Source organism: Kogia breviceps, chromosome 13 (assembly GCF_026419965.1).
Source record: "Kogia breviceps isolate mKogBre1 chromosome 13, mKogBre1 haplotype 1, whole genome shotgun sequence".
NCBI classification, from domain to species: domain Eukaryota; kingdom Metazoa; phylum Chordata; class Mammalia; order Artiodactyla; family Physeteridae; genus Kogia; species Kogia breviceps.
Genome location: NC_081322.1, coordinates 7,178,575 through 7,205,393, shown reverse-complemented (window position 1 = coordinate 7,205,393; position 26,819 = coordinate 7,178,575). Strand labels below are relative to the sequence as shown.

At 44.5% G+C, this 26,819-nt stretch overlaps 1 protein-coding gene across 1 annotated transcript in view; it reads right to left on the bottom strand.

The window, feature by feature from the left end:
• Positions 1-14,948, bottom strand: part of COL12A1 (collagen type XII alpha 1 chain) — a 140,296-nt gene extending 125,348 nt beyond the window's left edge. Inside the window, exon 1 of the mRNA XM_067011302.1 lies at positions 14,862-14,948. The gene's annotated coding sequence lies outside the window, so the exon portion shown is untranslated. The remainder of the gene's footprint in view (positions 1-14,861) is intronic.
• Positions 14,949-26,819: the final 11,871 nt, after the last annotated feature.

Below are 26,819 nucleotides of genomic sequence, written 5' to 3'. Positions count from 1 at the left end.
GTTTTTTTTTTTTTTTTTTTTTTTTTCTGGTAGCAACAGCTCTGGAACAAAACCACACACTGCCCCCAAAATAAAAGAGTAAGACCTCTGGTGTTAGGAGCACCAAAGGCTGTGTGCGTAACAGGGCCATAATTAGAAAACCAAGGATTGCGGATCACGTTTATGTTTTTATTACCACGTTTTCGAAATGAAGTCCCAGGCCCTTACTATTTTGATTATGACCTATGAACATGAAGTTGCAACGTCTGGAATTGCATTGCCCAGCAGTGCCTGACACTGTGTCAGATTTTTACACTGGCGCTGGGGTGAGGTTCTCGGCCAATCAGTAACGGGCTTTCACAGTGCGGTCGCGGTGTGGGCCTGGCTCAGCCATATTCCTCCCACTGCTGTCCTACTGCAAGGCCACCATGCGGCTTGAGGTGGCCCTGGAGGGTCTAAGCCAATAGGTCCCAAGCCTGCCGGCACAAAAAGTCACTTGGCGAGACTGACCAGTTCCTGTCAATTTCTGTACTGATGCCTGAGTGCCGCCCTTACACCAGTGAGAGCTGATCCAGGCTGGCACGGGCAGCCGCATGCTTTTGAAGCGGCCTGGATAATTCTGATGGCCAATGAGGCTTGACACGTGCCCGTCTAAGCCAAGCCCCCTTTGTGTTAAGGAAATGCTGGGAAGCCAGCTGCCAGTGGAAGATGGAGTGTCCTCACCTAGAGCTGGCAGGTAAAGAGGACCTACCACCCGTAGGGCTGGTCCCCAAATCCATGATCCAAGGGGGTGTTTCAGTTTGGGCTCCGTGTTGGCAGCAGCAGTTAGGAAAAGTATTATGAGAAAACCAGCAAACCGAGGGAAAGTGTACTGGCCAGAGCTGGCAAGTGGGGCAGCGAATCAGACCCAGCCCCGCCGGCTTCCCACGTCTCCGCAACGCCCACCTCCACGTCACACCTGCAGGGAACCTTGGTCACTGTTGTCAGCGGCTCAAAAGTCTAAATCAGACAGAAACAAGGCCCAGTGTCATTTGCCAAAGGACACTCAATATTCAAGATGCTATTTATCTCTTGTTCTTACTGATGCTGGTGTTAACGTAGATGTGCAAAGGTGAGAAATTTTTGTGTTATTTCTTCTGATGGAAATACTGGTGATGCTTTTTACTGTATTTGTACTCAACGATCTACAATATGGCACAAAATAAACCTATCTATGAAACAGAAACAGAATCAGGGACATAGAGGATAGCCTTTTGGTTGCCAAGAGAGAGGGGTGTGGGGGAGGGATGGATTGGGAGGTTAGGATTAGCAGATGCAAACCGGGATATCTAGAATGGATAAACAACATGGTCCTACCGTAGAGCACAGGGAACTATATTCAATATCCTGGGATAAACCATAATGGAAACGAATATGATAAAGAATGAAGATAGATGTATCATTGAGTCACGCTGCTGTACAGCAGATATTAATACAACATTGTAAATCAACTCTACTTCAGTTTTTTAAAAAATAACTATCTGTACTCAACAGATTAGTTGAATAATTTTCGAGAAAGACATGAAACTGTACGGTGGGTGGGCCTCAGCTAACGACGATGGGATTATCACAGAGTGATGGAGGCAAAAAGGGATCTTAGAAATCATGCCACCGGCTCCCTCATTTCACATTTGCAAAGCCTGGGAACGAGAGCAGCTGCGCCGCTGGCTCAAGGTCATGTTTGTATCAGCTTATCAGTAGTGCCAGGACTAGAATGCAGGTGACAAGTGCCTCGTTGGTCTACTTTCCGCTCTGCTGGGTGCCCTATTCCTGGGCATGTCATTCATTTTGCAAAACACGTTGGGACTCATCGCCTCACTGTCTCAAGGATGGGCTTGGACTAGAGCAATGGAAGACTCCCCGCGACCTATCACAACACATCGGCATCTGCAATCCTTTAAAGTTAAAGCCAAACAAAACTTGCCACAAATAGGCAGTGACATATGCAACGAGATGCGCCTGGCCCACTCAGCGCTTAGCGGTACAGCTGCCAGAGCCGCTAAGAAGGAGACCAGATGCCGGGGGCCATGAGTTCTGCTCCCAGAGCAAGAAGGGGCGGCAGCTCCCTCCTTGATGCAGGCACTAAAGCAGCACCCGAGCAGCCTGCGAGTGTTCTGAGTGCAGGTGAAGATACAGACCAGCACAGGGACTCGTGTCCTGTGACAGGCAATGTCTGCTTCCTTCCTGAGAGAGATTCTCCTCCGGGAACCCGTGAGAAATTTGCTGCACCCACTTTTTTAAAAAAAAGTTTTTAAGGGTGTGTGGTTGATTTACAATATCATGTCAGTTTCAGGTGTACAGCACGGCGATTCTTTTTATATATATGTGTGTGTATATATATATATATATATATATATATATATATATAATTCTTCAGACTCTCTTCCCTTACAGATTATTACAAAATATTAAGTATAGTTCCCCATGCTCTACAGTAGGTCCTTGTTGCTTATCTACTCTGTGTAGAGTAGTCTGTATATGTTAACCCCAAGCTCCTCACGTATCCCTCCCTCCACACCCCTTTCCCCTTTGGTAACCGTAAGTTTGTTTTCTATGTCTGTGAGTCTCTTTACAACTGGCATTCGATTGCATCAGAAGGGTTCCGCTGCTGGCAGCAGAAAACAGAAAAAGCAGGGACTAAAACACTCACGAAAGCAGGAGGGAGGCAGTCCACAGCTGATACGGTGGATCTGCTCCACGAACTCTTCAGACACCCGGGCTCCTTCCATGTTCCATCTCATCCGTGGGGATGAGTCCTCTGCTTCAAGGTACATACATACAAGACGTGACATACAATCTTAGCAAGAAGGAAAAAGCAAAGGGCAAAATAAGGTGTGGGCTGGTCACATGGTGATCTGTGTGGTCTTCTGAGGAAGCTTCCCACAAGCTGCTCTTTGGTGACTGCGATTATATCTCATTGGCCAGAACTTATACCTCATCTGATCACGTGGTCAGATCTAGCGGCAAAGGAGCTTGACGATGTAGTTTATTCTGGCCGTCCAGGTGCCCATCTAAAACTCTAAGGTTCTATTATTATAGAAGAAGGAGAGGAGAGAAGGGGGGGTGACCACTAACAGATAGCAATCCAGTGGTAAATGTCCACTTTCTGTGCACATTTGATGTCCATAGAAAGTGGGCACTTGGTAGCTAATAAGCAAGCTAGGCCAAGCCCTACCCAAGGCGCCATAAAGGCCTGGTTACTGATATCAGATTTAACAAGACCATATTCAAATGTTGGACTCATGACACTCAGTCTGGAGAACTAGCTGCGAAGTACGGAGGAATATCCCCTCTGCACTACTGTCTTCAGAAATTCCTTAACTCCTGCTAGGTCCTGGCCCGCACACTTAGCATAATTTGGAGATTGGCTTTACTTGAAAGCAAAACCATCCTGTGAGCTAGACAGTCTATGGAAGCAGCAGGTCCCCCGAGAACAATGAGGCCATGGAATCATCATTGGTGACATCACTGCACAGACATGTGTTTTCCCCAGCGAGTCATTTACCCCATTAAAACTTCATTTCATCTTTCCTCTCACAGAGGGCATTCAAAGTATTACATGACATTGTTTTTACAAACATTATTCTGGAACACAAAAAGAGGCAAAACAAAATGCAGTTATAAACAGAACGGGAATATAGGAAATTTTCCAGGAAAACGCAGGCATTTTATAAATGACTATGACTTAGCTTCTCCTGTAAAAAGATGCTGTGTTTATCTTAGAGACAAGAGAAAAGGCACAGAAGGATGCCCGTATCCCTCAGAAATGAAGAAGGGGCTCCTTCTAGCATCTCAGATCAGCCTGCATCCCTTTGCACGTTGATTGAAATGTAATTTGAGTGTTCTCTGACGGATCACAGAACCCGAAACTGAAGGCCATGGCCCAGTCGTATCTCAAGCCTCACGGTTTTGTTTCCTGGGTCTGAGATGGGCTGGAGTGGAAAGAAATTTATGAAAGTGCCACCAACTGCCTACGATAATGTGTGTAGGCTGTTTCAAAGGGGCAGGAAAAGAGATTAATCTGCGAGGAGACACCATTGATATGGTTAGGTAGGGGGTAAAAGTCAAAAGAAGGTTCGACAGAAGAGAATTAACGGAGGGAAAGCAGTTTAAAAAACTGAACAAATAGGGCTTCCCTGGTGGCGCAGTGGTTGAGAGTCCGCGGGTTCGAGCCCCGGTCCGGGAAGATCCCACGTGCCGCGGAGCGGCTGGGCCCGTGAGCCGTGGCCGCTGCGCCTGTGCTCCGCGGCGGGAGAGGCCACAACAGTGAGAAAAACTGACCAAATAAAAGACACTCATGAAGCAGAAAGTGCACTTAGGGTTAGCGCTCCCGTGCATCTCCATGCAATGTCCACAACAACAGTCATTCAGTGCAGACGGAGCTAATGTTATTTCCTCAGCACCCCAGATGAAAACAAAGAAATCTGATGTTGAAATAGGAGGCTACAGGTTACATGATTTGCTTAAAGCCACATGACTAGAAAGTGGCACCACTACTTCTCAAACCCAGTTCTACTGCCAGTTCCTGGCCCCGGCCTCCTTCGTGCCTGGTTGTTGGTGGTTTGTCCTGTCTCTCCCTCATGGTGGCATCCCATCTTTGCCTCTTCCGTGGACTCAGACTCTCCATTCTCGGAATGGCTCTCTCCACCCAACTCTTAGCTAGGCCTTTGGAAAATGATCCTGATAAACCCTGATGGAGTGATCCTGTCAGATCAGCTTCCTGGAGACTCTGAATTCGAACAAATTTGGCAGGAAACATGACACTGCAAAGAAGGAATTTCAAGTATTGCTCACTAAAACAGTGGAGGAATTATTTGGGGAGGAATCGGTCTGATTCAATATCTTTCTACTCTGGCAACCAAAAAAGTTAGACCTCAGCACATCTATCCATCTATTTTGACACATTGTTTTGTTTTGTTTTTTTCCATAACTTAGTAACATCTTACAGCTATAAAACCGAAAATCTAGTACAAGTATGGTTATGATATTTATTTTCAAAGCCCTAGTGAACTGAAAACTGCATACACTGCCAGTAGAAATGTAAATTGGTACAATTGCCTTGGGGAAACTTAGCATTTTATTATTATAAACACACACTTACTGTATGACCCAGAAATCCTTATCCTATGTATTTAGCCAAGAGAAATGAAAATATATGTCCATATAAAGACCTATGCGTGAACGTTCATAGCAGCCTTACCCATAACAGTAAAAAACTGAAAACAACTATAATATCATTTAGCGGATAAACACATTTAGACCATGCACACAAGGGATATTACTTAGATACAAAAATGAATAAACTACTGAAATTGGCAACATGGATGGATCTCAAACTCATTAGATTAGACCCAGTGAAAAAAAGGGATACAGACACAAGGGGATACAAACTACATATGATTTCATTTATATGACAGTATAGCTAGCAAACTACAGAGACAGAAATCAGAACAGTGATTTCCAGGGGCTGGGGGTAGGGGTGGGGGATTGGCTGCAAAGCAGCAAATGGATCTTTTTGGGAGTGAAGGAAATGTTCTATATCATAATGGTGGTGTGGTGTGTGAGATTTCTTGAATCTCAGATCTAAGAAAAATATGTTTAAAAAAAATTTATTGCATATTTGCCATACGTCATGCACTTTGCTGGCATCTAGGAATACAGAGATGAAAGACCTGGTCCATGACTTTAACCAGTTTACAATCCAATGGAGAAAAGAGGGGAGCGAACCATGACACTGAGTAACAAGTGCATTGGTGGAGACATGCAGAGCATGTCAGTGAGACATGTTAAAATGTGACTTGTTCTTTCCAAGAAGTGGTAGATGATCTTGAGAATCCAGAAAACCAGGTTTATAAATAAACAGGGCTGTTACACAGTAAGAACAAGAATCCTTGGCTTTAACATCGTGATCTGTCAATTCCTCAGTGACTCAAGGATCAACACAGGCTTTATTGATCGTTCCATTTCTAATATCTACTATTTTACTACTTCGTGTCCTGTTTACTTCAATTCGTTGATTTAATAGCTTGACTTTAAGAAAAAGTTAAGCACACAGAAAATCTGGTTGACTGTCATACTGCATCATTGTGGGACATCCAGGTATCATTTAGCATGGTGTGTTACTTCATGGTACGAAAGTCCCTTCCCAAAGAGGCAACAAAAACTGTACAATCTGATGATCTAAGTAAAGCATATACATAGTCTCATAAAGCAGGTTACTGCATGTTACCCCACAATACTTCCATATCCATTCCATTGGCCAGAACTTAGTCACATGGCCACGCCTAGCGGGAAGGGATGATGGGAAATGTAGTCTTTATTCCAAGAAGTCGTGAGCCAGCTGCTAGTAATGGAGAGGATGGGTAGTGTAGGATAACCAGTAGTCCCTGAATCAAAGATGAGATTCCCTTTATCCCTCAGAATACTGGGGTCTTCAAGATAATGCATTTTCTAGTTAAAACATGAACTCTACAATTTAATTGTCAAAATTTTCTTCTGATTGGGAGCTATTTGTTTTTTCACCTAGTATTACCCTGAAGCTTCACAGATTACTTTATGAAGCTCTAAGGACAGTGCCTGGCACAGAGGAGGTGCTAGACAAATATTAGCTATTACAGCTATGGTCTCTTGGTCAGGAGGTCATAGAATCTTTTTTTTTTTTTTTTTTTTTTTTTGCGGTACGCGGGCCTCTCACTGTTGTGGCCTCTCCCGTTGCAGAGCACAGGCCCCGGACACACAGGCTCAGCGGCCACGGCTCACGGGCCCAGCCGCTCCGCGGCACGTGGGATCTTCCCGGACCGGGGCACGAACCCGTGTCCCCTGCATCGGCAGGCGGACTCTCAACCACTGCGCCACCAGGGAAGCCCGGTCATAGAATCTTATAGCCGCAAAAGAGAGAATTTAGTCTAATCCTCTCCCCTCCCTCACCCCTCACACAGATGTTCGCTTACAGTCCTGGTCACCTAGTTTAAAAAAAGAGGCGTATTTGGTAGAACAGTGCTCCACGAAAGCAAATAGCACTTAATAATGTATTTATAAAATGAGAAAAATGTCTTTTGCAGAGTTGTGTTTTCCTTTAAAAATATTTTACTTTCCATTAAATTCCACCTCATAGGCCTTCCTTACAGCTTGCATGGCAGGTTGGTTGTCAAATACACCTGGTTGGTTCTGCCTCTATCAACTGCAACTTGGTGTGTGAATTCCTACTGCACTTGCAAAGGTTAAAATTTGTATTCCTGTACAAGATAATGCCCAAACTCTCCAAATAAAGAGTTCTTCTTGGGACTTCCCTGGTGGTCCAGTAGGTAAGACTCTGCGCTCCCAGTGCAGGGGGCCCGGGTTTGATCCCTGGTCGGGGAACTAGATTCTGTAGATTCTGCATGCATGCCGCAACTAAGACCCGCGCAGCCTAAATAAATAAATAATAAATAAATAAATTATTTTAAGTTTGTTCCCTTTTTAAAAAAAAAGTTCTCCTTATATATATTTTCTAATTATTAATTTATTATAATCAGGCACATTTGCTAATAAATTGGCTACATTCTTGGTAACAAAACAAAACTGAGGGACTTCCCTGGTGGTCCAGTGGGTAAGACTCTGCACTCCCAACACAGCAAGGGGGTCACACACACACACAAAAATTACAGTTGCCTTTTCCAGTTATCTGGTAGCCATTGAAGGCCTTTCCCAAATTTGCATGTCAAGATATCAAAGAGAATTGGCTTTCTTTTTATAAATTCAGGCTTTCATTTCCAAGAATGTCACTGAAAACTGGGCAAGAAAATACAAAAAATTTTCAGCTTTCTGTATATCTTTTCCCGGGAACCAAGCTCAAAAATGACATTTTGTTGTATACACTCATGTTCTGTTTTGGCAGATATTTCCTGATGGCTAATTTTACAAGACAGACCTGAGAAAACCTAGATAAGATTGTTGATCTATTATTTTTATTTTATTAGAAAGCATCCTGGGTAATTTCCATAGCATCAGAATGACCTGGTGGGTAGGGGGGGATAAGTACATATTTCCATTAATTGCAATGTAATAACAAAAACTAGCAAGGACATTTCCATTATTTTTCTTTTTTTAGGAAATTAAATAGAAAACAGCATTGCGATTTACTTAAGGATTGTTTTGAGAACTGAATGTATAATTAGGCCAAAGATTAATCACATGAATTATTATACAAAGGAAACAAATTTGCCTCCAAACCACCTTAAAAAGGAGTCAGTCCAACAGATCTTGGATCATATTCTTTACGAAACTAATTTATCTTCTGGGAACACAGAGCAAAAATAAAATCTTTCAAGTGTTTCCGTATTCACTAGTAAATGCAAAGCGTTAGCAATATTTCTAACATCTTTGTCTCACAGCTATACACAGTATAAAATCAGTGATTCAGGGACTTCCCTGGTGGCGCAGTGGTTAAGAATCCGCCTGCCAATGCAGAGAACACGGGTTCGAGCCCTGGTCCAGGAAAACCCCACATGCCGCAGAGCAACTAACCCCGTGCACCACAACTACTGAGCCCACGCGCCTAGAGCTCCAGGAGCACAACTACTGAAGTCCACGTGCCTAGAGCCCGTGCTCCACAACAAAGAGAAGCCACCGCAATGAGAAGCCCGCGCACCGCAACGAAGAGTAGGCCCCCGCTCGCTGCAACTAGAGAAATCCCCCGTGCAGCAACAAAGACGAAACGCAGCCAAAAAAGAAAAAGAAAAATCAATGACTCAGACTTTATTGTCTCTTCTCCTTCACAAAGACCTCATTATCCAAGAAGTGGCTCCAAAATCTTCCATGAAAAATCCCTCTCTCAGTACACTCTCTGCTTTTCCAAGTCTCTTATTCTTTCCCAAATTAGATTGAGACCTGTGGGCAAACCTGGCAGCCTAATAATGTGATGCCACCTTCAAACCATACTCTGTAAACATCTATTTGACATACAGTGCAGGTGAGATGAAACTGATTACCTCTTAATAAAAAAAAAAAATATGCCCTTCAAAACAAGTGGCACTGGGTATACTATGGTATATATGGTATATGGTATATGGTGTTTTAACTCATTTGGAAAAGTCTCAAGTTGCCATGTTTTCACCCCTCCTTTTATGAGTGATGAAAAGAAGGGATAAAGAAACTATAACCCAATTACCATATGTCAAATGTCATGTATCAGTCGTATTAGTTTGCTGGGGCTTTCATAACAAAATACCACAGCCCAGGCGACTGAAATAACAGAAATTTATTTCCTCACAGTTCTAGAGGCTGGAAGCCCGAGATCAAAGCGTAGACAAGTCTGATTTCTCCTGAGGCCTCTCTCCCCGGCTTGCAGATGGCTGCCTCCCCACTGTGTGTCCATTCTCTGTGTGTGTCTGTGTCCTGATCTCCTCTTCGTATAAGGACACCCGTCTTATTGGATTAGGGCTCACCCTAACTACCCCACTTTAACTTAATAAGCTCTTGAAGGCTCTATTCCCAAAATAGTCACATTCTAAGGAGCCAGGGGTTAGGGCTTCAACATATGAATTAAGGGCGACACAATTCAGCATGCAACAGCTGGCTATCCTCGAATGCTAAAATCAGACAGGGAAGGACTTAATTTCAGCCCCTGACAGCTTCTGACTACAAAATCCTAAAAGTAACCATCTGACATAGCATTTCACAGTTCGCTTTTGGATTTCAAATGATTTTCTGCACAAGAAAACTTGCAGAAACTGAAGGAACAAAAATAGATGTATTACTAATTTGCTTCGACTTGCTAAAGCAGACTCAGTATCCTGAGAGGGGAAAAACAGCAACATAGGCCCTGCTTTTATTAAGTGCTAGTTTTCCCTTCAGCTGTCTTTTGTGACTTTTGGAACAAGGCGACCTCTTGGGAGATACACTAAAGGATTTTAAATTTAGAAAGCAATTTTTAAATCACTCATTCCTTAGAAGCCACAAATGTCAACTGCATCAATTATGGTTTTGGCTACTAATACTAGGAAATCTTGCTAAAAGAGGTTTAAGCATTAAGGACACTGATTATTTAACAAGAAGCCCAGCAGCCCGCAGTTCCAGGTTGGTGAATTCAGCAGCCAAGTGAAGAAGGGACCGGGGGTTTCCTGCCTGTCCCCTCCGCCAGGGCAGGAGTTGGTTCCCGTCACCTCGGGGTTGCCAGGTAGGCGCCACGCATCACCTCGTCACACCTGGAGGCTGGAGGGAAGCTCTCATCCTCCTGCACTTTTGTATCAAGGAGCAAAGCTTTGCCCAGAAGTCAGCCTCTTCTACCTCATGGTGCTGAAGGGAGCAGAATCTGCCACCCCAAAGCATGACAGTAGGAGTTGAGGACATGCACCCCAACATATGCTGCTCTGATATATGGATTGTTTTGAACGGTAGGCACTTGAAAAACCGCAAATGCAGGAAGAGGCTTTCTCTGAACTCCCCTCCCAGGGGTCTCCCATGCACACATGAGGTCTACACGCTAATAAACTTCTGCTTGTTTTTCTCTGTTAGCCTGTCTTTTCTTACAGGGGTCTCAGAAGGCTGGAGGGAAAGTTATTTTCCCCTCCTTCCGTCCCAACCTCCCCAGGCCCTCCCTGGTAAAAGGAGATGGGATTTATTCCATTGCTTTTCACACAGATACACAGCCGAGATGGACACGTGCTGAACTGAAGTGCTTTTAAACAAATCACCGTTCACTTCAGTGGAGGCAAATCAATGCACATTTCATCGGAATTTTCATGAGGGAACTTAAGTTTATCAGCATAATTCTTTCAATGTGTTTGGCAGTGTTTTAGTACCTTGTTCCAATTGTCTGTTGATGTGTAAAAAGTTACCCCAAATCGTGGCTCCAAACAATAATATTCATTTCCTTTGCTCCGTGACTGTAGTCCCTATGTGGCTGCATTCGGGAAGTGGCTGGGCTGAGGTCATCCTGAAGCTTCTCCACTCATCTCTGCACTTGGGCTGGAGCAGCCCAACAGCTGGGGCTCCCTGGACACTTCTCTCTCTTCCGCTCTGGGAGGGCCCCCCACGTGCTGACCTCTGGTGAACCGTTTACAGGGCAGCTGAGGCTCCTTGAGCGAGTGTCCCAAGAGGAAGTGTCAGATGCTGAGTGACTTCCCACCCCAGCCCGGGAAGTCACAGAGCATCACTTCAGCTATATGTATTCCTCAAGGCATCCATAAGACCGCTCCGGGTCAAGGAGAGGGAACAGAGATTCCGCCTCTTGACAGGAGGAGTGTCACAGGACTGGTGGGCATAATTAAGTACCACCACACACCCCTTAAAGGCTGGCCCTCCTGTCACCTACTCGATTGGACCGCCTTCACCGACCTGAGTCCACAGAGCCTGCTTTCCACGGTCACCTCCAGACGCTCAGCCCTCGTTACTCTCCCTGCGAGTAATTCCCACTTGAGCGTCACATACCTCCTCCCCCAGGATGGACTATTTCGAGGGAGAAGTCATGGTTTTTGTGAAAAGGGACCAGGACTTCTGGTCAACCCCAGGTTATTTTTTTTGACGAGGCCATAATCAACTCCGCTAAGACAAAGACACTCATAAACAGAATTTCAAACTAGTAAACTTGGAGGCTTATTTTCTCTCACACTTCGTGGTCTCCAAAGGAAAAGAAAATGCAAAGACAGCCAACTAGCAGTGGAAGAGGTTCTCCTACACCTAAACCCACGAATACCTGGCTGTCAGGTTCGTCCAGCCGTCCAACAGACATGAGCAGAGACAAAAAGGCAAGCAGCCCAGTGTGAAAGGAACACCCACTTGGTGGACCATTCTGGGCCTGCCTGTCCTCCCCTCTGACGGTGGAGGGCTGGTTTCATATTGCTTTGCCCACCTAGCAAAGCGGAGGAGCATCTGGAATCTCATCCCTTTCTCATCTGAACACCTCTCGCTCAGTATTGATCAAGCTGACCAACTTTTTCTTGAATAAGAGATTCAAGCGAGAGCCTGGAGTAACGAGTATTCCTCAGAACAAGGTCACAAGAAAAATCAAATAGGGACTTCCCTGGTGGCACAGTGGTTAAGAATCCGCCTGCCAGTGCAGGGGACACGGGTTCGAGCCCTGGTCCGGGAAGATCCCACATGCCGCGGAGCAACTGAGCCCGTGTGCCACAACTACCGAGCCTGTGCTCTAGAGCCCGTGAGCCACAACTACTGAGCCCGTGTGTCACAACTACTGAAGCCCACGTGCCTAGAGCCCATGCTCCTTAACAAGAGAAGCCACCACAGTGAGAGGCCCGCGCACAGCAACAAAGAGTAGCCCCCGCTCATCGCAACTGGAGAAATCCCGCGCGCAGCAATGAAGACCCAAAGCAGCCAAAAATAAATTAATTAATTAAATAAATCAATTTATTTTCTATGCGTGTGTGTGTGTGTGTGTGTGTGTGTGTGTGTGTGTGTGTGTGTGTGGTACGCGGGCCTCTCACTGTTGTGGCCTCTCCCGTTGCGGAGCACAGGCTCCGGACGCGCAGGCTCAGTGGCCACGGCTCACGGGCCCAGCCGCTCCGCGGCACGTGGGATCTTCCTGGACCGGGGCACGAACTCGTGTCCCCTGCATCGGCAGGCGGACTCTCAACCACTGCGCCACCAGGGAAGCCCCTAAATAAATTTATTTTTTAAAAAAAGAAAAAAATCAAATAAAATCCCTAGGGACAGCTCAACCATTCGGAAAGAAAGAGAACCTGATACATTTTGCACATATTGGTAGGAGGAAAGGGAAGGAATTCAACGATGCTCCAACTAAGAGTCCACTATGTGGAAGTAAATTATTCAATACCCAAATATTGTCAATTCAGTCTTAATTTATATTAAATTATATTATATTATTTCTATTACTCTGTTCATTTGTTTGTTTTTCTTTGTTTTAAGCAGGAAACGTTGAAGAAAAACTTTAGGGAGTTATTTTGACGAGTACATTTGAGAATGCAAAGCACAAGACTTACAAATAGCTTTGTTTGGATAACATAGAATTGAGCATTATACACACCAGTTACCATCAACTATATAAAACCTATACTTCTGTATTTTGTGATATATAAAATGATATAAAAGACATTTGGGAGTTGAGACAAACGAACACAGCCAGTATAATAGGAAACAATATTTCATTCGTTAGGAGTGAATTTGCTACTATGTTATGTAGGATAATATTGTGAAGCATTTTAGTGTGAAATTTCATATACTCTACAATTTTAAATGATTTAGTAAAAAAATGCATACATGAAGTATATGCAGCAAGATAACAACTGTCAGATATAGATGGCAAGTATACAAGCATTGATTGCACTTTTTTCTATTTTCCTTTGTGTCTGCAAATTTTCAAAATAGAAGTTTTTTAAATACATGGATATTATTCCTGTCCCCCAGTTTTTTAAATTCTTAAAATAAGAAGAAAGGCGGGCTTCCCCAGTGGCACAGTGGTTGAGAATCTGCCTGCCAATGCAGGGGACATGGGTTTGATCCCTGGTCCGGGAAGATCCCACATGCCGTGGAGCAACTAAGCTCGTGTGCCACAACTACTGAGCCTGTGCTCTAGAGTCCGTGAGCCACAACTACTGAGCCCATGTGCCGCAACTACTGAAGCCTACACGCCTAGAGCCCGTGCTCCACAATGAGAGAAGCCACTGCAAATGAGAAGCCCGCACACCGCAACGAAGAGTAGCCTCCACTCGCCGCCAACTAGAGAAAGCCCGCGTGCGGCAACGAAGACCCAACACAGCCAAAAATAAATAAATAAATAAATAAAATTTTTAAAAAAAAAAAAAAAGAAGAAAGGCATGTTGAAGTTGGCCTAAGAAGATGGGACCTGTCACTTCCAAAAAGAGCTGGCGAATGCAGTAAAGTGCTCTCCCTCAGATGTTCAGGCCTCATCATCAGAACAGAACAGAACAAGAAATCTTGGCTCACCCTTAGCTTTCGGGGCCGGACAGCGCTCCGCCAGCACTGCTCCCCTCATGTGTGTTGGCCTGGCAGGTCCTAGGAGCTGCCAGGTCACCAGTGGTGAAAAGTGTTGGGCTCTCTGTTGGTTTCAGTGTTTCTGTCTCCCAAACTCAATAAGACAACTGGTCACAACCAGCCTCCGTGGCATGATATGACAACAGTGGCACTCAGTAAAAGGCCTGATAAAGGCACAGTCAAGACGACACGCGGATATGAATGACCGATAAGGCGTGTGGTCATGATGGAGAGCCTTCCCTTCAGCCGGGTGTCCAACAGAAACTTATGAAGGCTTTCCTAGTGTCCACGTGGACAGACTCTCACAGTCAAGCATTAGTGGCAGCAGTAGAGGGGGCTCCATGGGCTGGGACAGCCCTCTGTCCATGGGCCCCCCTCTCCCCTGACTCCAGCCTGACCTGTGTCCAACCTACTGTGTCCAGGAGAACCCCCTCCACCGCAGCTGGCCCCGGCGGCCTGCATGCGCCCGCGCTCCAGCCCTCACCCTCAGCGTCACCTGTAACCTGTCCACCTGTTCCACACGGCTCGGGACCAACATCGTCTCATTTCTATTCATTTTTTTTTTTTCAAAATGGTAATGGCCATTTTTATTTTCAAAGTAACAAGCAGTCAATGTGAAAACAACTAGACAATGCAGAAAGAGATAAAGAGCAAAGTTTTAAAATCGTCCCCAAATCTCACCACTGGAGAAAACTAACCACCATTAACATTGTGATATCTTATTCATTATTTTTTCATATCTCTACCAATGTTTCAACTTGTGCCTCCTGCCCCCGCCTGCCTGAGCAGCCAGAGACACTGTGTCTTCCCTCTGGGAACTTCCTCTGTGCCAGAGCGCTCAGAAAAAGAAGGAATGAACACTGACTGAAGAACGAGGGTGTCATCAGCCTTACCTCCATCCAAGAACAAGCTCAGTCTCTGGGGGCTGTGGTTCCTCGGGGCCACCTGGACTCAGTATTCAACTCACTCCACAGGGTTATTATGAGGATCAAACGACCTAACAGAGATGGCAACACTTAACAAAGAAAGAACTGTATGTTCGTTGTTATATAAACCAATGTCGGGTTAGTTTTGTCTCCCTTATTTAATACTTTCTACTCCACATTAAACATCGGAACTATTTTTACAAAAATGTCCTCAACCATTAAAAACTTAGCATATATTCAGAGGGCACTCATAAAATATTCACTTACTTAGCAAATATTATGTCATAGGCTAAAGAAGCATCAGTCGACTTCAAGGAACTTCACAATTGAATGGAGGAAATAACAAATGCGAAGCAGGCTTGCTGTTAGGGGTTCGTGTAAGCAGTGCTGCAGGAGTTCAGAGGAGATAACTTCTGTCGGGCAAAAGCTCGATATCTTAAATTCAGGTTTACTGAAATATTATTTAATTCTGCGGTAATAGGATGGAGGCGAAGTTTTTCTCTGTCTCTATACAACACTGCCCCCTCGTGGTGCGGTGGTCCCCTTGCAGCGCCTCCCAACGCCCCGACGGGGTACAGAACAGGCAATGGAAACGCTGTGTCAAATCACTACCGAATCTGGATGGATGCGTGAGTATTCGTTTTAAGTGAAGCTGTTATTTCCCTTGTTTTCCCCTTCCAGGAAAACCGTGTCCTACCATAAAATATCCTGTCCTTTGGGTCCTAGCCTTTTATCACAGGGTGCGCTGGGAGAAGGCAATGACGCCCAAAATGCGATATAAAAAGGGAAAAACTGACCTTCCGCGGCCTTCAGGGAAGAGCCGCTGTTGAGACTGGCCCCCGCGGAGCCGGCGAAGGGCGGGGAGCGCACCGTTCTTTGCCTGGGTCTGTGTCTCACGGAAACATTGTCCTGAGAACACTGACATCTTGAGGCCTGTACCAAAAGCCCAAACTTCTGTCGTGTCAAAAGTGGGGCTGAGGGCTTCCCTGGTGGCGCAGTGGTTGGGAGTCCGAGATCCCACGTGCTGCGGAGCTGCTGGGCCCGTGAGCCGTGGCCGCTGCGCCTGCGCGTCCGGAGCCCGTGCTCCGCAGCGGGAGGGGCCACGGCAGTGAGAGGCCCGCGTACCGAAAAAAACAACAAAAAAAAAACGTGGAGCTGTTTCGCTTTGGAAGAGGTGACGATTTCGGCACTCTTTCGGGCAGGTTCTTACCTTCTTCTGGGAAGACCCCGGGATGGGCCAAGTGACTCTTCAAGGGCAAAGCTGAGGCTCCAGAGTCGTGGGAAACTGTCAGTGCCGCAGGCGGAGTTACAGCCTTGAAGGCTTTTGTTCCATCAACAGAAAGAAATGATCGCTCTCTAAATATGGGTGGGGTGGGGTGTGCCTAAAAACAGTTGCTCCTTTTAGTGGCACGCGAGGGTTTTGTTGGAGAGGTGCTAACAGGAGCCCAAAGCCGGACGGTCCGTCGTCACCAGAAATTTTGCCATACTCCAGGCCTCGCTGGGGAAGTGGCTAGGGGTATAACTCACTGAGGGCAGGGATTTTTGTCTGTCTCGTTCATGGAGGTATAACCCAGGGCCTAGAAGCCTGCCAGGTGCATAGAAGGCATTTCAATGTTTGTTGAATGAATACATGATGGGAAAAGTGCTCCCCATTTCTCCCTACAACACAGTGGTGCCCCGGGCAGAGCAGTGCCTGGCCGTGGCATTGGCGCAGCAGCTGGACAAGAAGCAGAAAAGGAAAGAACACGGAAAATCCTGTTCCTGGCCATATGGGATGTGCTGACTAGGACACCTTGAAGGGTGTCAGAGCCCCCAGATGGGCCCATGGAGCTCAGAAACGTGGTTATTTGGACACGAATGTAAACGTGACCCCGACTGGCTCCCAAGCTGGTGTGACCTTCAGCATTAAGTAACACAGCATCACCCCTCCTGTCTGCGAGCAGCTCCTCTCTGATCTACCCTCCCCGTATTCTTACATTCAAGGGCCTTGGAGGGTGGGTCCCCTTCCTGAAGGAAAATGCTGCAACTGTTAAGTTATAACTTCCAGTCCTAGACCACCTCCTCCTGAGTACTGAAGGTGTAAATCTAAGAATGATGTAGCTGACCCTCTTTACACATTTACCTGTACTTCTTTTTTTTTTTTTTTTTTTTTTCCCGGTACGCGGGCCTCTCACTGCTGTGGCCTCTCCCGTTGCGGAGCACAAGCTCCGGACGCGCAGGCTCAGCGGCCATGGCTCACGGGCCCAGCTGCTCCGCGGCACGTGGGATCTTCCCGGACCAGGGCACGAACCCGCGTCCCCTGCATCGGCAGGCAGACTCTCAACCACTGCGCCACCAGGGAAACCCTGTGCTTCTCTTAATTCTGCTCTCTTCAGGGCAGTTACTCTGCTTCTCACACAACACATAAGACGTTAGGTTACTGTTAACAACTTTCCTGACACCTCCTGCCACCCTTACCTTCCTCTCACCCAAGATGACAATTCACTTCCCTCAGTATTTTAAATCTTGCTTAGTCTATTATAATATCCTCCTCACTAGCCATTCTGTCTCCACTCTGCTCCATCTTAAATGCCTATTGCCTAAATCTTCTGAATTTCTCCAATCATACCTCCTCCTGCCCTCGGTACAGCCCCATCAAAACGTCAAGAAATGCTGCAATGGATCTTTGGATGCCAAAATATGACAAATTTCAGATCCCATACATTTCAGAATTTCTCTTTCTCCTGCACTAAAATCTTGAGCAGAAGATTTATTCCGCATTTCCAGAATTAACTAGTTTTTCTCTTCTACCAAGATATTTTCCATCATTTGTTACTCTTGAAAAAAAGAACCATATCTTTAATATGTTTACCTCCTTGATTAAAGTGCATACCTGCATTTAATTGAACACACCAAGTGCATATAATATTAAATCTACAATCCAATATGTTTATCACGGGTTTAATCTGTGAGAAATTATTCAGAGCATTAGCTCCTTAAATAGAAGAAGCTATTGGTTGGCAAGGAGTGGGCCCCAAAACAAAGGGGACCAATTATGGTACCTTTCCATTGATGGATCCTGGGCCAGAGCACTTGCTTGAAATGTATGAACAAAAGACCAGAAATAACCCTTATTTTCTTCCAGGTGTGTCCCCTCAAAATTCATATTTGAAGTCACCTCAAGGTGACTGTATTTGGAGATAGGGTCTTTATGGCAGTAATTAAGACTAAATGAGATCATAAGAGTTGGGCTTTAGGGCTTCCCTGGTGGCGCAGTGGTTGAGAGTCCGCCTGCCGATGCAGGGGATACGGGTTCGTGCCCCGGTCCGGGAAGATCCCACATGCCGCGGAGCGGCTGGGCCCGTGAGCCATGGCCACTGGGCCTGCGCGTCCGGAGCCTGTGCTCCACAACGGGAGAGGCCACAACAGTGAGAGGCCCGCGTACCACCAAAAAAAAAAAAAAAAGAGTTGGGCTTTAATCCAATAAGATCGGTGCCACTTATAAGAAGAGAGGGACTTCCCTGGTGGTCCAGTGGTTAAGACTCCGTGCTTGCAATGCAGGGGGCACGGGTTTGATCCCTGCGCAAGGAACTAAGATCCCACATGCTGCACAGTGCGGCCAAACAATTTTTAAAACAAAATTTTTTTTTAAAAAAAGAAGAAGAGATACCAGAGCACTCTCTCCCCACACCACAGTGGAAGGACCATGTGAGGATGCAGTGAGGTGACCATCTGCAAGCCAGAAACAAAGCTCTCACAAGGAAGCAAATAAGCCATCACCTTGATCTTGGACTTCCCAGAAAGAAAGAAGCTGAAAATGGCACAAAGAAATGGATTGTAATAATTAATATTGTTATAATGTCCATACTACCCAAAGCAATCTACAGATGTAATGCAATCATTATCAAAATACTAATGGCTTATTCATAGAACCAGAACAAATAATTTTAAAATGTGTATAGAAATACATGAGACCAAGGGCTTCCCTGGTGGCGCAGTGGTTGAGAGTCCGCCTGCCGATGCAGGGGATATGGGTTCGTGCCCCAGTCTGGGAAGATCCCACATGCCGTGGAGTGGCTGGGCCTGTGAGCCACGGCCGCTGAGCCTGTGCGTCCGGAGCCTGTGCTCCACAATGGGAGAGGCCACAACAGTGAGAGGCCCACGTACAGAAAACAAACAAACCAAAAAAAAAAAAAAAATACAAAAAAAAAAAAAAGAAATACATGAGACCCTGAATAGTCAAAATATTCTTAAGAAAAAAGAACAAAGCTGGAGATATCATGCTCCCTAAGTTCAGACTCTACTACAAAGCTAAACTAATCCAAACTGTATGTTACTGGCTGAAAAACAGACCCGTAGATCAGTGGAACAGAATAGAGAGCCTAGAAATAAACCCATGCTTATATGTTCAATTAATTTATGATAAAGGAGGCAAGAATATACAATGGGGAAAAGATAGTCTCTTCAATAAACAGTTTTGGGAAAACCAGACAACTACATGCAAAAGAATTAAACTGGACCACTTTCTTACACCATATACAAAAATAAACTCAACATTGATTGAAGATTTAAGTTCTGCTAGTAGAAAACTCCTAGAAGAAAACATTAACCGTACACTCTTTGACATCAGTCTCAGCAATATTTTTTTTGCATCTTTCTCCTCAGGCAAGGGAATCAAAAGCAAAAATAAACAAAGGGGATCTAATCAAACTTAAAAGCTTTTGAACAGCAAAGGAAACCATGAACAAAATGAAAAGGCAACCTACTAAATGAGAGAAGATATTTGCAAACATTATGTCTGATAAGGGGTAAATATTCAAAATATATTTTTAAAAACTCATACAACTCAATATCAAAAAAAGCAATCCAATTTAAAAAAATAAGCAGAGGACCTAAATAGGCATTTTTTCAAAGACGACATACAGGCAGCCAACAGGCACATGAAAAGATGCTCAACATTGCTAATCATCAGGGAAATGCAAATCAAAACCACAATATCACCCACACCTGTCAGAATGGCTATCATCAAAAAGGCAAGAAATAGCAAGTGTTGGCGAGGTTGTGTCTGGAAATGTAAATTGGTACAATCAGTACGGAAAACAAAAATTAAAAATAAAACTGTCATACAATCTAGCAATTCCACTCCTGGGTATTTATCCAAAGAAAATGAAAACATTCATTGGAACAGATACATGAACGTCTGTGTTCATAGCAGTATTATTTACAATAGCCAAGATATGGAAAACAACTAAGTGCCCACCAGTGGACGAATGGATAAAGATGTGCCATATATACACAGTGGAATATTCCTCGGCCATAAAAAAGAATAAAATGTTGCCATTGCAACAACATGGGTGGATCTGGAGGGTATTATGCTTAGTGCAATAAATCAGACAGAGAAGGACAAATACGGTATGTTTTCACATACATGTGGAATCTAAAAAATAAAACAAACAAACATATGGAACAGAAACAGACTCAAAGATACAGAGAACAAAATAGTGTTTACCAGGGCAGAGTAGGGTTGGGGGAGGGGAAAAATAGGTGAAGGGGATTAAAAGGTACAAGCAACTAGGTATAAAATAAATAACGTACAAGGATATAATGTACAGCACATGGAATATAGTCAATGTTTTATAGTAACTTTGTATGAAGTGAAATCTAAAAATATCAAATTACTGTATTGCACACCTGAAACTAATACAATGTTGTAAGTCAACTATACTTCAATTAAAAATTTAAATAAATACATATAAATAAATAATCATTACAATGATCATTAGGATAGAATCAAGGTGGGAAATGACCAGACTCTAAAGATGTATTTTTGTGGCGAAAACAGTCACAATGATTCATCACATTCTGATTTCCCAAAGAAGATTCGGTTTTAAGAAAAAGCATCATGGGAGAAGTATCCAATAGTAATGGCCATGAATAAAACATTTACACATTAATTGGGGTAAAATGGCCTGGAAAGAGATTAACAAGGCCAAACAAAGACATTCGCCTTTAATCGTCAGAATAACACCAGAGAATACTTTTAGCAACTCCCCAGAGGGAAGATGACAGCCTCCTACAAGAGGTCAATGAAGATCTGATCTAGTCTCAGAATTAAAGGAAACAGCCCATCTTTCATTATACGAATGGAACATTTATAATTGGAAACCAGTGATCACATAATTAGAAACCAAAAACGAAAGCCATACAAGTATATACATACACACACATTTATTATATTCTAGCACTAAGGCTGCAGAATCTAATACCGTGATCTCCTCTTCTTCTGGCAAACTTCATGTGTGCTTTGAAATACCCATTTCGGTAGACAGCTCTCTAGTTTCCAAGCAAATTGTAAACATTTAATCATGACCTCCCTCTGGTGTATTATACTAGGGTAAACATTTAGAAAATGTCTTATGTTTTGATTGGTTTTCCTCACTAATGAGTTCTTCAAAATATCCCTGACTTGGAGTTGCTTTAAAATATATATATTAGAAGCAACTGTAAAACTATGATTTCAATAGAGACAGGCAGTCAGAGCAGATACGTGGTCAGCTTCATGGGAATCACAGAGGAGAGAGAGAGAGAATTAAAAATTGCCAATCGTTAAGATGCAGATTTACCAAACATAACCAGTGAATCAACAGTGCGCACACAGAATAAAGTCTATGAGGGAACCAACTAGTACAGTTGTCCTAAGTATTTTTTTCTTCTTTCCCCATCTAAGAAGTAACATGGTACGTAGTGGATTTTTAAAATGGGATTCTGAATAAGATTTTGATTGGGGATCAGGTTCAAACATAACTGCTGTGTGTTTGACCTCCCCTTAACTGTATTTCCTCAGCTTCTAGTTCTTGCTAATAGTAACAACGACTCTCTGGAACAGAATATTCACCTGCTAGTTTCTGTTTAGACTTTCGGATAAATCAATGCTGTGGTTATCAGACTGTGTTGTGTAACATGAAACCAGAAAAAAAGCGATCTGGACCCTGAGTGTAGGAAGAGGGCCAGGTGTTGTGTTGGTCACGGGGGAAGAGATAACCACTGCTGCCGTCTTTCTCCAGCTCCCCGTGTTCCAACAACACAGGTCTTCTATCTGCAATTCAAAGACGCAAAGCAAGTTCCCTTTCCCCCTCAATGCTTTTCTCCTGACTCCTAGCACAGTAGACTCCTTCTTTTCTGGTCTTGTTTCAAATGTCACTTCCTCTGAGGCCTTTTCTAGCTTCCACTCCGGCACTTTTCCTGAGATCACACTGTTGATTCCTTTACAGCCGTTCCCATTGTAGGCCATTACCATGCTTATGAATTTATTTGCTGTCTATGTCCACTGACTAGGATGTTAAGTTCCATAGAAGAGCTTGACGGTCTAGTTCACACACGCATTCTCAGAGCTGAGAACAGTGCCTTACACAAAGTAGTAGGCTTTCAGTAAGTAATTGCTGGACGGATGGATGGATAGGTGGATGGTTGGATGGTTGGATGGAGAAGGGCAAGGTCTAGGTGGCTGATGAGTAAAACTCCCTCTCTGTTCATAGTCTGACCACTTCCCATTGCCTCCATCACTCCTTACCCGAATAGCTGCACAAGGCTTCCTGATGGGTCTGCCTGCTTCTACCCTGGGTCCCCTACGGTCTACTTCAACATGACAGCCAAGCCGGTCCTCTTTAGAACGTATAAGTCTCTCTTCTGTGAGAAAGTCCGCAATGGCTTCCCATACCGCTCAGAGTAAAAGCCCAAGTCCTGACGATAGCCTGCAAGGCCCTCCTTGGCGCGACCCCTTCTTCCTTCTGCCTTCTCCTCCCTCACTCAGTCAGCCATAACTGCTCCTGCCTTCCTGTTCTTGAACACGCTGGGCACATGAGGGCACCCGCTCTAAGCTGTTCCATCTTCCCTTAATGCCCTTTCCCTATGTATCTGCTTGACTAGCTCCCTCACCTCTACAGTTTTTATCTAACCACCCCATTGAAACCCACCTTCATACCTCATTTACTACTACACCCTGTCAGCCCACCCCCACGCCAGCTGGCCCCTTTGGTCTCTTTTCCCCATAGAATCGATTACCTGCTAATGTACTGTACAATTTAGTTTTATTGTCTTCCCTGCTACCCCTCACTAGAAGGTAGACTCTACAAGGGCAGGAATGGGCCTATTTTGCTCCCCCAATGATCCCCAGGCACCCACAACAGTGTCTGGCACCCAGCAGGTACTCGGTATCTGTCCACTTGAATTACTGATCTTGAAGTATATGTAGAAGCAAAGTCCTGGGTAGTGGGTCACGACATGTTGCTTACAGGACCCGGGCAGTGGGAAGTCCCAAGCTGCATGCCTGTGAAACTGGCAGCTTTGGGGAACTTGTGCACAACTATCTCAAACGGCAGGAAGGTTTCTGCAAACCCTGAACCAGACTGGCTACAGCAGCACTGTAATTATTTTTATCATTCTTGTATTCTCTGCATCTATTTGCATTGATGGTGCATTGAACCATTCCTGTCTGCTATGAGAAACCAGTAATGGCTGCCTTTCGTAAGCACCTAACTGTGGTTTAGAGTAAATGGTAGAAGTGTGCTCCTATTAGATGGTATGATATAGATGGGAAACTCAGGAAATACTGCTTTGGTTGGTTCCTGGTTGAGAAACCTACCTCAACTAACTTAAGCACAAAGAGAAAGTTATTGGACGATGAAATGCAACCAAGCCTACCAGCAGGCATGGCTGTGGGCACCAGAAACAACTAGAAGTCAGAACCCAAATGCTCCTAGGTCCTGTCCTGTCTCCTCCAGGGTGGACTTCATTCTTTTAAAAAAACCAACTGGCTGGGGGAGAGACTATCAGTTGTCAACTCAATACCCAGTCTCCCCTTCTTATTAAACAGAACTCCAGGGGCTTCCCTGGTGGCGCAGTGGTTGAGAATCCGCCTGCCGATGCAGGAGACACGGGTTCGTGCCCCGGTTTGGGAAGATCCCACATGCCGCGGAGCGGCTGGGCCCGTGAGCCGTGGCCGCTGCGCCTGCGCGTCCGGAGCCTGTGCTCCGCAACGGGAGAGGCCACAGCAGTGAGAGGCCCGCGTACCGCAAAAAAAAAAAAAAAAAAAACCAGAACTCCAGTTTTGCTTGGCAATATTCCCATTCGAGACATTTCCTGGCCTCCTTGAATGCACGCATGATCATGTGGCAAAACATCTGGCCAAAGGGATATGAGTTTAAGTCTTCGTGTGGGGCTTCTGAGGCTCTTTAAAGAGCGCTCGCTTGTTTGGCATGTGCCCGTCACCAGTCCTCCTTCTTCCTGCAGGAAAACATAGCAGGAGCTGCAGCAGCCGTCTCACGAGGAGAATGAAAGCCACACGCTAAGGATAGCAGAGCCAAAAGGCGGCACCCAGGACATGGATGAAAGTGTGAACCTCTCCTACCAGCCCTGACCAGCTCAAGGTCCCTGCTCTATGCCAAGCTGACACGGATATGAGGTGAAAAGGTATAGTTCCTTCTCTCAGAGAGCTAACCATAGAAGTACCGAGCATTTATTGCACACTGGGTACGTGTCAGAAACCGTTTTTCGTGCTTTACTTGCATTAGAATAACCATGTGCACTAGGCATTATTCCATTTATGCAGATGAGGATACAAGTTTAGCAAGGTTGGCTACCCCTGGTCATCTACTCCAAGGGTTGAGGCTGGGTCTTCTGACTCCGTGATCTGTAATTAACTACAGTGCTACACTGGTTCCCAGTCTTACGAACAATTATAACTCAAATTTGAATTCAGATTCAGAGGCATGAAACTCCTGATAAAGTTGAGTACAGGGAACTTTGGGAGCAAAGGGAAGAATGTCAAAGTTTCCAGCAGAATCTGGGGGGCTTTCCCCGATTCTCAGTCAAGAATGAGTAGGCACGCACCAAGAAGCAGAAGAGCACTGTGACTGGTGACGAGTGCCGACTTTAGATCTCATTTATAAAATGGAAGAGACAGATGTTAAATAGGTAGGTATGTTGCAAGTTATACAGAGGGACCAATGTGAAACTGAAGAAAGGAACTGGAGTCTGTACCGTACTGTACTGTACTCTTCTGTACTGGACAGAAGTACTGTACTGTACTCTTCTGTAGTGGACAGAAGTACTGTACTGTACTCTTCCCAGAAGCCTGACCGGGCAGGGGACGCAAGTCTGTAGGGCGTTCGTATTTGCATACGATGCTACCAGCAGTGCACTGAAGCCATCCCAGCCAATATAATTAAACACCTGGGAAGGTGAAGTATACTAGAAAGACTGTGAACTTTAAGAATCAGATAAAAATGGACTTGGAAATCGTGCTGCCATTTATTTGTAGCTTTGGGTAAACTGCATGCCCTGAGTTTTAGTTTTTTCGATGTAACTTCATCTAGAAGAGCTACACTACAAAATCCAGTTCTGAGCACAGTACTAATTGTAACAAAGCTTCACTCAGATACATCTCCCATGGCACTTACATTAGTGGGATAATATCATCAGAGAATTTCTTCTATTTAGTAGCAGATATTATTCTCAAAAGGATAACACGTGGTACAGATACAAAGGAGACTGGAATGAGAGTTGTTCGTTTCCTGAAGGCCACATTTGCAATACTTCTTGTGGACTCTGTTCTACGGACATCTGGTTAGTCTTTGAATCAATAATAGTAATCTCTCTCTTACTAAACGCTAAGAGTAGCAGATAATTTCAGGGGCTCCTATCCAGCAACCCCTCTTCTGAGACCTCACCCCTTGTCCCCTCCCCATCTCCACCCCTGCTGACAATGCAGAACTTTAGGATGAAGGGCAACAGCTTAATCATAGCATTTTAAAAACATTTTAAAGTCTCTTAAGCATTTAACCTACTCCTACTTTATCCAATCTTGTCATGTTAATTGAACACTTTGGCATTAAAAAAAAAGTTTTAATTGTGTGACTAGGTTACACCAGAAATAGAAAAGCACCTCTCACAGCATCAAGAGCTGAAGGTTGTAGAAGATACCAAGATGCTCTTCCTTTTTACTGCACAGAAGTATCTTTCACATCATGTTATAAAAGCATTTCAAATCACATTGATGAAATTCTCCTTTGTATAATGTTGATAAATATAGCTTGTTTCAAAATATTATCAATGGTTGCTTTTTAGCTCTGAAATCAGAATTGGACTAGATTCCAGGCCTACTTATTTCTCAGCATTTAGAAATGTCTAACAATATTCATTCCACTCCCTTCAAAAGCAGCGTTCTCTGCTGATGTTAGTAACGAGATTCTGTAAGAGGCTAGGCGGAGTCCTGCATTCAGTGGCAGGTTAGATATATGGCTAACCAAGATCTTTCTAACTTTCAAGGCTCGAGGCTGAAACACCTTTCATTAGGTACCTCTTGAGATGGATCTGTACCATGAGCCTCAATGTTTTAAAAGGAAAAGACTTAGTTTGGTATTACAGACTTGACTCCATTTTTCTTATATTAGTTTTCTCAATTTTATCCAGAAATTGAAGCTTTTATAAAAACCCTTACTCATAGATTTCCCCTAGATCTGACGCATCCAGACTCTTAATCTTCATAGAGTGTTACAGATGCACACCTCGCAGAGGAGATGACAAACTCTGACTCCTTCCGTTCCCCCAGAAGATAACTTTTACAAATGAACTAAGTATTTTAAGGAAAGGTACGCTGTATGTTATGGATTAAACTAAGGTAACAGAAGCCCATTCTGAGTGTGAAAAGAACAAATACTGGATTATTTTACAGCAATTCTACTAAAGCCTACTCTGAACTGTGGAATACATCCAATCTCCTTAAACATAAACACACACAGCTAAAAGAGAAAAAAAGCAACTTGAACCCCAGGAGCCAAAAATAACCTGCTTCCACTAACCCTAGGTGCTAGCATATCCCAGGATACAGCAAGCAGGGGAGAAAGGGGAGAGGAAGACTCAAAGAAATATGCACTCCAAGTGTCAAGC